The following is a 13,668-nucleotide window of genomic DNA, read 5'->3' as shown; positions in this document are numbered from 1 at the left end:
AAGGAGAAGCTGCACCAACAGAGGCCAGCAAAGCTTCCATGTCAGATTCTGCAAACCTTCCTGCTAAGAACCACCCTAAGTGCAACAATACTCCTATTAAATGCAGAATATCAAAACAGAAAACTCCAGTCCCAGGCCTTCGGAGACTCACGGTGCAGTGAGAGGGCAACAGATTCTAGGATTCTAGCTCATTATTTCTGCATTGGAAGAGTTTTGGTCCTCTGATTCAGTGATTACACCAGACAAACTGACTACAGGTATTATCTCAGTGAATTCTAAGAACTCTAAAGGTAGACAGTATTTTAAAGATGAAAAATACTTGAGTCACAAAGAGATAAAGTACCAGCTCCTAAGTCACATGGTGGTGGAATTAATATTTGAACACAATTCTGTGATTCTAAAACATGGTTTGCTTTTTCAAAAGGCTCCCCTCTCTTTGTGTTACTGGGAGAGGAATCTTCAATGAGCATTCCTTGAGAGTAAAAACATGAACCATGAATTAGTATCTTCATAAATAAAAATATGCTTTCCTTAGGAACAAAAGGTTAAATTTACAAAATAATGAAAATTTATCATGTGACGCATTCTTGGAACAACTTATTTTAATTGGAACATTTATAAAAGAGATTCTCTGAAGTGAAAACCTGCCCATTTTATTTTAAAATATGGTATCCAAGGGCTACATATGTACCTGGGCTATATAAATGTTTTTAGCTTTTCTAAAAAAAAAATCAGAGTTCATTTAATTTCTCACTGGAATCACACATCAAGCTATATATGAAAGAAGATGAAAGGATCTCTACAGAACACTTTCTACTTTAATCAAAGCCTGAAATCAGACTCAAGTCTCACCAGGCAATGTGCAAAGATGGACAGTCAGCAGGCATCTGTGTTTTCAACGGATAAGTGTCCATGACAACAGGAAAAAATGCCACACCAGTGCAAGCAACTCTGTTAACAGACTCAAAGAGATTAGGAATGGAATTAGCCTAGCTATCAATCTACCTCTTTCCCTTCCTACTTACAGATGAATCACTCTTAGCAGAATTAAGAAGCATTTCAGGAACCATGGACCTGCCTTGGCATCATTTTATACTACTCCTGAATTGGCAGAGGACTGTGCTCTCTCTCAGTGCGGCCACTCTTCAACACTCCTACACCTTAAACACTTCCATATAACTCATAAACAACTTATGGTGTTCCCAAGAAGAATAAGAATGAATGAAAATATTAATCTATTTTCTCAAAGTAAATCTGCAGTAATGTTTCCAATTATGTAAGAATTTTACCCTGATTTTTTAAAATATAATTTATTTATGAAAGAAACAATACCAAGAAATTATTTTCCCTATATATAGTTGTCCTTAGTTTTTAATTATGCTTTTAGTAGTGACAACTGAGAAACAGCTGTATGCTAGGAGAACCATCACCATAAAAATACAAGTATGGGGGCCAGCATGGTAGAGCAGCAGGTTAAGCCCCCACCTGTGATGCAGGCAGCCCATATAAGCATGGATTCCAGTCCTGGCTACTCCACTTTTCATCCAGTTCCCTGCTAATGCACTTTGGAAAGCAGTGAAAGATAGCACAACTTCTTGGGCTTTTGCCACCCACCTGGGTGACCAGTGGGAGTTCCAGGGTCCTGGCTGCATCCTGGCTCAGCCCTGACAATTGTGGCCATTTGGGAAGTGAACCAGTGGATGGAATATCTCTCTTGCTGCCTCTCTCTCCCCACCCCTACTTTGTATTTTGCTGTTCAAATAAATAAATAGATTTTTTAAAAAATCAATTATGAAAGCTGAAATCGGTACATCTGAAATATCAAATTGCTAATAAGCATTTTTCTTAACAATATATGTGACTTGATTTTTACTAACAATTTATCCTTAAAAACCTGACAGTCTGAATATAGGAAATTTAGAATTGTGAGTACTGTGTTTAGAATAGTTGCTTTTTTATGTTTATTTATTGACAAGTTTTCTGCTTTTATAATGACCAATAATAAAGCATTGAAATTACTGGAATGCTTTACAAGCATTCTAGGTTAGAGGTTCTTCAGTAATTCCATGACTAACCCAATTAACAGCTGAGTTTCTCTGACACTTCCATCCATTCGCTATAGAAGAGGGTCACAGTTAGCCTATCTACATGGATGGTCTGACATTATATTCCACAGCACTTACAAACCCTAAACTTTGGTAAATTCTGAAAATAAGGTGATAAGTCACCTCAGTTTAACATGTCTTATAGAATCATCCACTAATTCAACAATTATATATTGGGGGCCTAACTATCTGCCAGAAACTGTTACGAGCACCAGGGATATAGTAGCCAACAAAATAAAGCAAAAATACCTATGTAAAATATTTAAGAAAAATTAAGGCAATGTTTTCATTGACAAATTCAAGATTTAAAAGCATGGTTTTAGCCTTCTTTCTGTACGAAGTTTATGAAATGAAGAGATTTCATATTTTCTATTAAAGAAAAACAAAAAGAAAATGCAGAGTAACTGCTTTCAGAAAAAAAAATGTGGCACAGGGATGGAGGGAAAGACTGAGCTCCCTCCTACTGAGAAGACAAAATGATTGAAAACAGATTTGATGTGAAACAGCAGATAGAGACTTGGGAGTTTTACCAACCCCTAAACCAGATTTTTAGTGGTTGATGGGACTGAGTTTTCATCTTATCTGATTTTGCTTCAAAAGTCATGGCTTATCTTCATTGAAATAAATACTCCAGTAGTGTTATTCTTATGATCATAAACTTTGAAACATTTTCATTCCTACCTAGCAAGAAAAAAGGGAAGAAATGACTTTCCTAAGGTCACAAGAGATGCTGTGTTTACAAGTGAATGATCACAACAGTCTGGTACAGCCATGGCCACTGTCCTCGGGCTGGGCCACTCATCTTTGCCTTAATTTTTTCAGCCTTTGGACTTTTGAACACAGATAAATAAAGACAGAGACCAGTTGGTAGCTGTGTTAATTTGCTGGTTGTATCCTGGAGGTGAAACTCAATGAACTGCTCCAATTCTTGCCTATTAACCTTTTTGTTTCCCCAAGACTTTCCAGTTATTCTTCCAACAAACAATTCCTTTTGCTGAGTTAGGATCTGTTATTTACAACCAAAACAATATTAATATCACATCTTCTCCAACTGCTCAATTCTGTGCACTTCATTTAAATTCATATGGGTTTTTCTAATCATCCCTCTAAAAATTTTCAATGTTTTTTACTGCCAATAAGATAAATTCAAATCCACAATTATTCTGCTAAGATACTTCTATAGGCTTTCAAATCTAGGTCTGACTATCCACTGCTGTACACATAGCCTTGCTTCCCATTCTTCCTAAACCTTTTGTAAAAATGATCAAGGAAAAGGCAGTGAACACCATTCTAATGCTGTGGATTTCCATGTTGTACCTACTAATTATTAGATATGAAAGCCTGCATAATTTTTGAACTTTTCTAAACTTTATTTATATACTAATAAAGATAATATCTTGCTTTTAGAGCTATATTAAGGACTTTGACAGACTATAGACATACATACTATATAAATACTACTACACACACAAACACATTTATACTTAAACACATATATAACACTATACAGGTTAAGCTTTCCTAACTTGAAAATCTGAAATCTTAAATGCTCAAAAATCTGATACCTCTGAGTACCAACATGAAGCCACAAGTGGAAATTCCACACCTGACCTCAAATGATGGTTGCAGCCAGAACACAGGTACACTGAAATATTGTATAAAATTATCTTTGGGTTTTATCTATAATTGTATATGAAATGTAAGTGAAGATACTTCATTATGCATATGCAAATATTCCAAAATATATAATATCTGAAATTTGACAAATACTTCTGGTCCCAGGCATTTTAGAAACAGCAAAGTCAATCTGAATAGATATAACCTTTTATTATATGCATAATAAGCAAGAACTGTCACATAGAATATTTTCAATAAATGAGAGCATTATTACTCCATTAAGACTTAAATCCCTATGTCTAACCTTAATTAAGATTAAGGTCTAACTCTTTCTTAAGATTCAGAGCCACAGATTTAAGTATCTATATGACCTTTTCATGTGGACAGAACTTAAAATTCCAAATTCAAATGGGAAAATTACATCTACCCTCCTCCTAGCCCAGCTCCTCCTACATTCTTTTTCTTGAAGAATGATACTAACCTATCTACCAGTCATCCAGCCACAAGAATGATAATCTTAGAGTCCTGTCTCAACCAACTGGTCTTTAAATTCTGTAATGTTACCCTCTTAAATCTCTTGGATCTATCCTTTCTGCTTCTTTCTTGCAAATAAGGGCCTCTGGTAATAGCTTCTTAACAACTCAAAGTTTGTAAGGCTGAAATCCATTGAAAGCTCTTCTATTTATTAGAAAATAAAATTCTACTTGTTGGGGGGAGTAAACATTTATCCCAGCAGTTAAGATGCCTGTATGCTACTCAGAGTGTCTGGGTTTGATTCCCAGCTCTAACTCCTGACTCCATCTCCTCACCAATTTAGACTCTGGGACACAGCAGGAATGACTCAAATAACTGAGTTCCTGTCAACCACGTGGGAGACCTGGATTATGTTCTCAGTGCCTGGCTCCAGTCCTGGCCTGGCACTTGCAGGTGTTTGGGGAGTGAACCAGCAGATAGGAGTTCTTTCTGTCTGAGTCTTAAGAAACAAACAAACAAACAATAAATAAAAACAAAGCAAAACTAAAAAGCCACCACTCATTTCACTGTTTATGACACATGTTCTTCAACAATGCCACTCCCACCATATTCACTTGCTTACAGTTTCTGACACATGTGTGACTGTTTTTGGCTTCTGTACATGTGTTCATGCTGGTCACTATGAGTGGAGCAAGCACCCTTACTTTAAGTACCTGGGCAAGCATCTTCTCTTCTTTCAAGGGTCATGTCCTTTGTGAAGCAGCAACAAACAAAGGCCTTTCCCTCAAATATTACCATCAGAGTGCTTATGCAGAATTTCACATGCTTGTTTACATATGTTCCCAAACGAAAGGGCAGAGCTGCACTTAGTTCTTTAAGGACCCTGGTGCTTACTTGCTCATACCTGACCCAAAGCTAAATACACGAGATAAAACACAGAAAAAGGCAATTAAGGGAATTTAGTAATTAAAAGAAAAGTTTAAATTGTGTTCAGCACTCTGAAGATATTCAGCCTGGTGTCTCTCAACAGACCCACAACAATACAAATACAATAATGGTAACAAACACTGGAGCAAGTGTTTCGTGGTTGAAGTGCCAGTTAAGAAGCACACTACTCTGATCTAAGTATCTGGGTTTAATTCCTGGCTTTGGCTTCTGACTCCTGCTTCTTATTACTGCAGACTCTAGGAGGCAGTAGTGATGGCTCGAGTAGTTGAGTCCCTGTCATCCACATGGGAGACCTGGCTCAAGTTCCTGGCTTTCACCGAAGCTTAGCCCAGACTGTTGCAGGAATTGGAGCGGGAACTAGTGGATTGGAGATCTCTCTCTGCCTCTCAAAATAAATAAAATTAAGAAAAAACTTAAAAATTATCTAAACTCCGCTGTGTAATTTAATAGTAAAAAAGAAAAACATTCCACAATAGTTGTGTGGAATGCCTTATTACATTTGTAAGGATACAGGAATTTTTAATGTTATCAAAATTAATAAACCACTAGTAGAAGTCACTGGGGAAACAAAGAGAAATTTAACACAAATAACCAGTTTCAGGAATTAAAATAGAATCATTATCTTTTATATAATTTTTTAATTTAGATAAGTTAAACAAATTTCACATATATACAGATTGAGCAGCATAATGATACTTCCAACCCTACCTTCCCTCCTCCTTCTTTTCTTATTCTTTTAATTTTTACAATCACACTTTCAGTTTACTTTATAATCATAAGCTTAACCATCCACTAAGTAAATAATTCAATAAATAGAAGAAAAAAACACTATTCCTCAACAGTAGAGACAAGAGCTATTATTTAAGATGATTAAGTATGTGATGACGCTGACCTGTTGTACCAGAAGGGGCTGAGTCACGCACTCCTTTGTATAAGATAGCTACTGCCCCTAAATGATATTTATAAAAAGATGTATTTATTTATTTGAAAGGCAGAATGGCGGGGTGTGGTTGTGGTTGTGGTTGTGATGGTAGAGGAGACACACACACATACACACACACACACACACACATCTCCATTGCTGGTTCATTCCCCAAATACTCAAAACAGTAAGGTCTGGGCCAGGCCAAAGCCAGGAACCATAATCTGGTCTCCAATATGGATGGCAAAGATCCAAGTACCTGGGCCATGTTCCACTGCCTTCCCAGGTACTTTAACAGGAAGTTGAATTGGAAGCAGAGTAGCAGGGATTCGAACTCACACTCAATATGGGATGCTGGGGAAGCAAATAGAGCCCTAAACCACATTGCCACAATTCTGGTCCATAAATGACCATTTGAGAGATGTAAACACTTCAGTCTATTTTAAATATGGAGCATTAATGACCAACACCAGAAAATAAGCTCACTGTTGTCCAGGAATTTGTGATCATCTCTTATATTATTTAGAAATTTAGGCAACATTAATAAATTTGTACTTAATTTTCTTTTGGGGAATAGTATTTTTAGAAGAAGCTTAAAAGACAAAAAATACATAGGGAAGATTTTTTACCCATAGAATAAAACAGAAAACTATATCTTCTAAAAACAGAAAAATACTAAGAACATAAATAAAGATGTGGTAAGAACTACGAAAAAAGGGGCAGCAGCTCTGGCCGTTGTGGCCAACTGGGGAGTGAACCAAAAGATGGAAGACCTCTCTCTCTGCCTTTCCTTCTCTCTTTGTGTAACTCTGCCTTTCAAATAAATAAATAAATAAATCTTTAAATAATAATAATAATAATAATTTGAGGACTTCCTAATGAACTTCATTCAGAGAAAAACCCAAGACTTAGATTTGACTTATGCTGCATTACAGTCATGGATAAAAGTGATAAGAGCCATAACTGACTAAGTAGAAGGATATGTCAGCTTTTGAAGCAAGCTTAAGGCAGGTACACGACACTACCTTAGTGAAATATAGCAGATAAGTAGGCAATAAACTAAGGATTTCTAGATCATGCATTACTGGGATGTGCTAGAAACCAGAGGATTGTATCTGATGTGATTCCTGGAGGGATTCCTTTACACTTCAAATCTTCTATGGCCCTGTGATCTGCCAAGCTCCAGGCAGTTCACAAATTGCCTCCACTTCCAGAGAAAGTAGATTCTTAGCTGTTGGGGAAGCAGCGATGTCAAAAAAAAAAACAAAAAAAAAACAAAAAAACAACAAAAAAAAACCACTAGATTTAAATATCTAGAAGCTTGCTGGGAAGCAAGAAGAAATGAGATATTGATAAAAGTTAGATCTATCATTGAAAGTTCTGACCCTCTTTATTTATGGTGGAGCAAGAAACCATACCCCCCCCCCAAAAAAAATCCAAAAACCTTCTTCATTTTAACCTCTCAAGATGTTTTAATAAGACCAGAGGGTAAGCCGGCACCACGGCTCACTTGGCTAATCCTCCGTCTGCGGAGCCGGCACCCTGAGTTCTAGTCCCGGTTGGGGCGCCGGATTCTGTCCCGGTTGCTCCTCTTCTAGTCCAGCTCTCTGCTGTGGCCAGGGAGTGCAGTGGAGGATGGCCCAAGTGTTTGGGCCCTGCACCGGCATGGGAGACCAGGAGGAAGCACCTGGCTCTTGGCTTTGGATCGGCGCAGCGCGCCGGCCGTAGTGGTCATTTGAGGGGTGAACCAACGGAAAAAGGAAGACCTTTCTCTCTGTCTCTCTCTCCCTCTCTAACTCTGCCTGTCAAAAAATAAAAGACCACAGGGTAAAACTGACCTGCCAAGCACTGAGCCAACAGATTGCAGTACTTATGTTTTTACCCTTAAAAACAAAGCAAACAACTTGACTGCTACAGCCATGCTAGCTTCAGTTCAATAGGTAACACCAAGGAAGAAAAGAGAATTTTCATCTGATCATTCAAGTGTGGATCTTGTAACACTTTAAATTTGACATAAAGAAATCATTTCCATATGATGAATAAAGACTTGGTAAGTTTGAATTGTGATCTGCTTTTACTTCTCTTTGGTGTTTAATGCTAAAAAATAAAAGGTAGAGGAGCTGCAGTAAGCTTTTCCATTACACTTTTGCCTCATCTATCTGCTTTTCACTTGAAATTATGGTAAGGAATTTTATTAGCAGGAATTTTATTATGTTAAATGTATACATGGCCGCAAGTAACCCTGCAAAACTGTATCCCACTCAGGTGATAAATAATAATTCTGGTTGTTATAAAGAATAACTGTTTTTGATATGTAATGTGGGTCAAATACCCCCAAAGCATACAAAGTGGGTATCCAGAGACCAGCATTTCAGTTTTTTGGCATTCCTTCAAGACTACAATGTTATTCATGGTGCTATTTCCCAGCCTACGTGAAGGTGCTGCTACTTAATAAATCTGCAGCACCATAACCATGACATGCATTTGAATGTAAGCAAAGAATGCTAAACCCCTAACTAAATGCAGCAGTCTTTATACTTCAGAACAGGCAACCCTGCCAGCAAAAACAACAAACTAAATTTCTGTTGAAACAAAAACGGCGGAGCGTGAAATAGCAGCCTGCCATCAGACATTGGGAGTTTGATTTTCATCAATGGCAGCTGAACCAGCCCTCTCCTCCCACTCCTGTATGAAAAAAAAAAAAAAAAGGAAGAAAAAGAAAGAAAGAAAACAGACAATACCATCTGCATGCAAACAGGAGGACAAACCTTGCCGGTCCCCTCACTAAACTCCAGCATGAAATCAACAGCAGCCGTACACTCCTACTTAGATTCTATTTCATTCCCTGAACTGAACTGATACTCCCAGTTAGTGTACATGCAGAGGAATACACAGTGATGCTTTAAAGGATTCTGCTGGTGTCACATCATCCATTGGAAAACTTTTCAACCAGAGGGCTTCTGATTGATTTGTTTAGGGTCATGTGGAGGTGAAAGGAAAAGCTAGAAAAAATAAGCACTTAAAAGTGGTGAGTGGCAAATCCAACCAGCAAGGTGAATGCATTTCAAAAGCTTCCTCTGTGATCACTACACAGAAACGTGCTACGGGCTTGTAGTACTTGCACCAAAACAACAGTTGCTAGTTGCTATACAGCTACTTCCAGTTCACCTGTTACAATGCTAAACACGCTCCTGAAACTATTTTTTGAGAGAGAGGAAGCTCCCATGCAGAGATGAAACAAACAGCACAAAATATACACTGTGATAGTACTAAAGGAGATTTAGACCTGCTACAGCAGATTAATAAGACAAGCAGAAGATAGTCTCACCTAGACTGAAAGCACCAATATGCTTTCAGACTTTTACACACATTTGTTCATCAGAGATGGCACACTGACCATGAAGAAGACGGCACACTGACCATCCAGAATCACTGGATTACTTCATCACCAAACAGTAACGATGACAAGGCCCCAGGAACTGCACATACAAAATTTGAATGTTACCACGAGGTTCATTTGTTGGAAGCTTGGCTCCCAGGGTGGTACTGTTGGAAGATGGTGTGAATCTTTGGAAAGTGAGACCTCCTGGAAGGTGGGAAGTGCTAGGTCTGCTGGGGAAAAAGGGACCTTGAAAAGTGAGGCCCTTGTTAGTTATCATGACAGGACTGTTCTAAAGTCTGATTCTGTTCTATCCAGTACCTCTCTGGCTTCCTGTTTAAGATATGGTAACTTGATCCCACACATTGTCCTGCAATTGCCATATACCATGATGGGGCTAAGCTGAGAGGGCCCTTACCAGAGCTGAGCCAATGCCAGTGTCACACCCTTCACCTTCCAGAACTGTGAGTTAAATGAACTTCCTTTCCTTGTAAGTAATCTTAGTTGTTTTATTATTGCAATGAAAAGCTAACTCATACTTTTATTTAAGTATCAATGGTCAACAATCACAACCTAAGCACTTTTTTGGGGGATCTTTCAGTAGAATCTAGCCTGGATGCAATTAATAGTAATTATGATGATAAAGATTTTAATTGCTTGGATTATTTCACAGCAAACACTCACTACTCCCTTCTTCCCAGCATGGGCAGAATGTACATTGCTATTCCACTGATGTCAGGCTTGGCAACCTGTCCTGCTTTGGACACTGGGATGTTAGTGAATGTGACATAAGTACAGAGTTGAAATGTGCTCGTGCTGTGGGCTTGACTTCTTGGAGGATTCCATCACCATGCAAAAGAACATGTTCTGCCAACCCACTGGGTTAAGAAGGATGAATGCATGTGAAACAGAGCTAGGCTCAATCTGCAGCCTGGATCTAAGCCCAGACTGGATCAGCTGAGCCCCCTTCAGCTCACATATGCAGGAGCAAGAATGGTGACTGTTGTCTAAAACCACTTAGTTTTGGGGTGTTTGTTATGCAATATCACCATGGCAACTGATAAGTGAGATACTAGTACTGATAATGATCTAATTAATGCTGTTATAGATACTGTCCCTATATTAAATCAATGGCATAGGGTAAAAGTAGACATTCCAGTCTTAGTGATAGTATATAACATAGTTACTATAGCCTTGGAACAATTAAACCTTCTTAGTTCTACACTCTCTTTTTAAAAATGTTTCAGGCACTAAAGTAGTTGCTTTTTATTCAATTTATTCTTAAAACAATTTCTGTGAAGTAAAAATCATCCTGCTTTCCCAACAAAGAAATCAAGACTCACTGAGGTTGAGCAGCTCATGGCTAATACAGGCTGCAGCTCTAAGTTTCAAGGGAGGTGCTCTCTTTACCACTTTCCATATTCTGGTTAGGTTTTTTCCTATTCAAAACTGTTTAACAGGAGAGCATGGAGGCTCCATAGAAGAGATATGTCTTTTTCACTTTTGCTGCTCTGCAGGGACTCATCTAGCACTGAAATAGCTCTCCCATTCCACCCCCAGATGGTCCACTTGACAAGGAGAGCCTCTGGGGAGGCCTGAAAGCTCTCTTCTTGCAAAGAAGAAGTACAGCCCAGAAAATTCCTATGACAGCCATAAGTTTTACCTCAAGAGGATTCCTTGAAAAAAAAGTTTCTTTTCATCTATGCTCATTAAGATAATTCAGTCTTGATAATGACTATACAAGGGAAAAATTGATTTTTTTAGAAATCATACACTTCCCCAACCACTCATCTTCCTAATTAACCCATACCAAGAAAACATTTTTAATTCATACAAACAACTTTCTTATTTTAATCCACATGCATAATATATAAAAAGATACTTTCTTAAGATAAGTTTTCAAAGGTACTGATACAGAGATTAGTTCCTTCCAAGCATTATATTAAATTATGATTTCTGCTGCTTTCACAAGCTTTAATCAGATATATTTTCTAATACTTCAAGGCAATCAGATTCTCTGTTTTTGGGTACTTCAAAAAGTTCATGGGAAATGGAATTAAAAGACAAGTTTATTTTGGTGCAAAAACTTTGAAATGCATGCATGCACTCAAGGGGCCTCCAGAAGTTCATGGGTAATGCATATGAAAAAATTATTCATGGGTTTGAAAATTTGGTGGTGGGGCCAGTCTTACCATATAGTAGGTAAAGCTGCCACCTGTGATGCCAGCATTGCATATGGCTCCAGTTCTTGTCCCAGCTGCTCTACTTCCAATCTGCCTCCCTGCTAAAGGCCTGTGAAAAGCAGTGGAAGATGGTCCAAGTATTTGGGTCCCTGCACCCACATGGGAGACCTGGATGAAGCTCATGGCTCCTGGCTGCGGTTTGGTTCAGCCCTGGCTATTGCCAAGACATTTGGGGAGAGAAGGTTCTCTCTCTCTCTCTCTCTCTCTCTCTGTCTCACCTTCTCTCTGTGCAATCTTTCAAATAAATAAATCTTTGAAAAAAAGAAAGAAAAGAAAATTTGGTGGCACCACAACAACTTTACCTTTTAATTGAATTTTTCCCAGTAATTTTCTGAAGTACCCTCATATAGCTAAAATCAGAGCAGGAAAACATGTTTATAGCAAAAATGACAGCAGACAAACATTTTTCAAAACTTTAGATGTGCTCGAACCACAAACTATGATGACTGGAAGTAGCAATGACCTTGGGAAAATACGAGATGCACTTAAGAATAACCCTGTATAATTATTAGGATGACATTACATCCAGTTAGTAATAGTAGACCTGAAACTAAAAATGTCTGCTCATCTCAAGAGAGGTGGTACATAAGGTGAAAAGAAAGGGATCTGCATGTCAGACAATAGATTCTGGGTCAGAATGACTCAGATTCCTATCAGGAGTGCTTGACTTTCAAAACCTTGTGCTACCAAGAAAGAAATGTTTTAATAAAAATAAAATCACTGCATTCTTTGCTGAAAATGGGTCTATTCAAACAATGTTTCCCTCTAATTACTGAAACTGCCCTGCCCTGAACACAGGACTGTTTATGACAAAGTTTCCCATCATTTATCCCAGGAAGACTGAGGAATGCCTCTGCATCTGGAGGCAAGCAGCATAAATTCACCTCTTAGGTGTTGTAAATGCTTCCTACTTGAGGGAGTGGGAGAGGGGAGGGTTGCAGGTGGGAGGGACGTTGTGGGGGGGAAGCCATTGTAATCCATAAGGTGTACTTTGGAAATTTATATTCATTAAATAAAAGTTAAAAACAAACAAACAAACAAACAAAGTAAATGCTTCCTACTAAGTTTTTTTCCACAAAGACACTATGTAAAATCGATAATTATATCACCGATTACTTTTCACTGGAAATGTTTACAAAATAAACAACAAAAAATAACAGTATGCGAACTCATACCAACCATCCACATTGGACAGTTATCAGAATTTTGTTGCATGTGCTTGCTCTATTCCTTTTGTTTGAGTTGCTTAAGTATTTTAAGGCAAATTCAACTCCATTAGCATGTATGTCTAAAAACACAAACACTTTCTTGAGAACCACAATGACATTAGAGCCCTAACACAACTAATGTTAATCGTTTGGCATCAAAGGATGAAGCTAAAGCAAATTTTCCCTCACCATAACATATTTTACAATGAAAATTATTTCCCAGCTCTATATTTTTCAGAAATGAAAAAATGAAGAAATGAAAATTAATTAGAAGAGTCATAGTTTCAGTTTTCTGCACATGGGAAGAAATTTGTGGATGGGAGTAGAAAGGAAAGAAGCCACAGGATTTGTATGTATATCAAATTTAGGACTAAACAGATGAAAGAAGAGAAATTACTAGTTGAGTGTTAGTTTGTATGTAAGCCACAATAATCATAGCAAATGAAAACCTAAATTTAAACTTCTCAGTGTCCTTTTCCTTAAAGAGTGCATGGGAGTGAACTCTGAAATACCTCCTTACTTAAGGCTATTTTAATGGGGTCAGTGCTGTGGTACAGTGAGTTAAAGCCCTGGTCTGAAGCACCGGCATCCCATATGGGTGCCGGTTCTAGTCCTGGCTGCTCCACTTCTGATCCAGCTCTCTGCTATGACCTGGGAAAGCAGTGGAAGATAGGATGGCCCAAGTCCTTGGGCCCCTGCACCCACGTGGGAGACCCGGAAGAAGCTCCTGGCTCCTGGCTTCGGATTGGTGCAGTTCTGGCTGTTGCGGCCA

General features: G+C 38.2%; 1 protein-coding gene across 1 annotated transcript in view; it reads right to left on the bottom strand.

Annotated features, from left to right (window-relative positions):
* CDH2 (cadherin 2) overlaps positions 1 to 13,668 on the bottom strand; it is a 243,324-nt gene that overhangs the window by 94,670 nt on the left and 134,986 nt on the right. The window lies entirely within an intron of this gene.

Source organism: Oryctolagus cuniculus, chromosome 10 (assembly GCF_964237555.1).
Source record: "Oryctolagus cuniculus chromosome 10, mOryCun1.1, whole genome shotgun sequence".
Lineage (NCBI taxonomy): Eukaryota > Metazoa > Chordata > Mammalia > Lagomorpha > Leporidae > Oryctolagus > Oryctolagus cuniculus.
The sequence above is the reverse complement of the archived record's forward strand: the minus strand, read 5'-3'. Positions and strand labels throughout refer to the sequence as shown.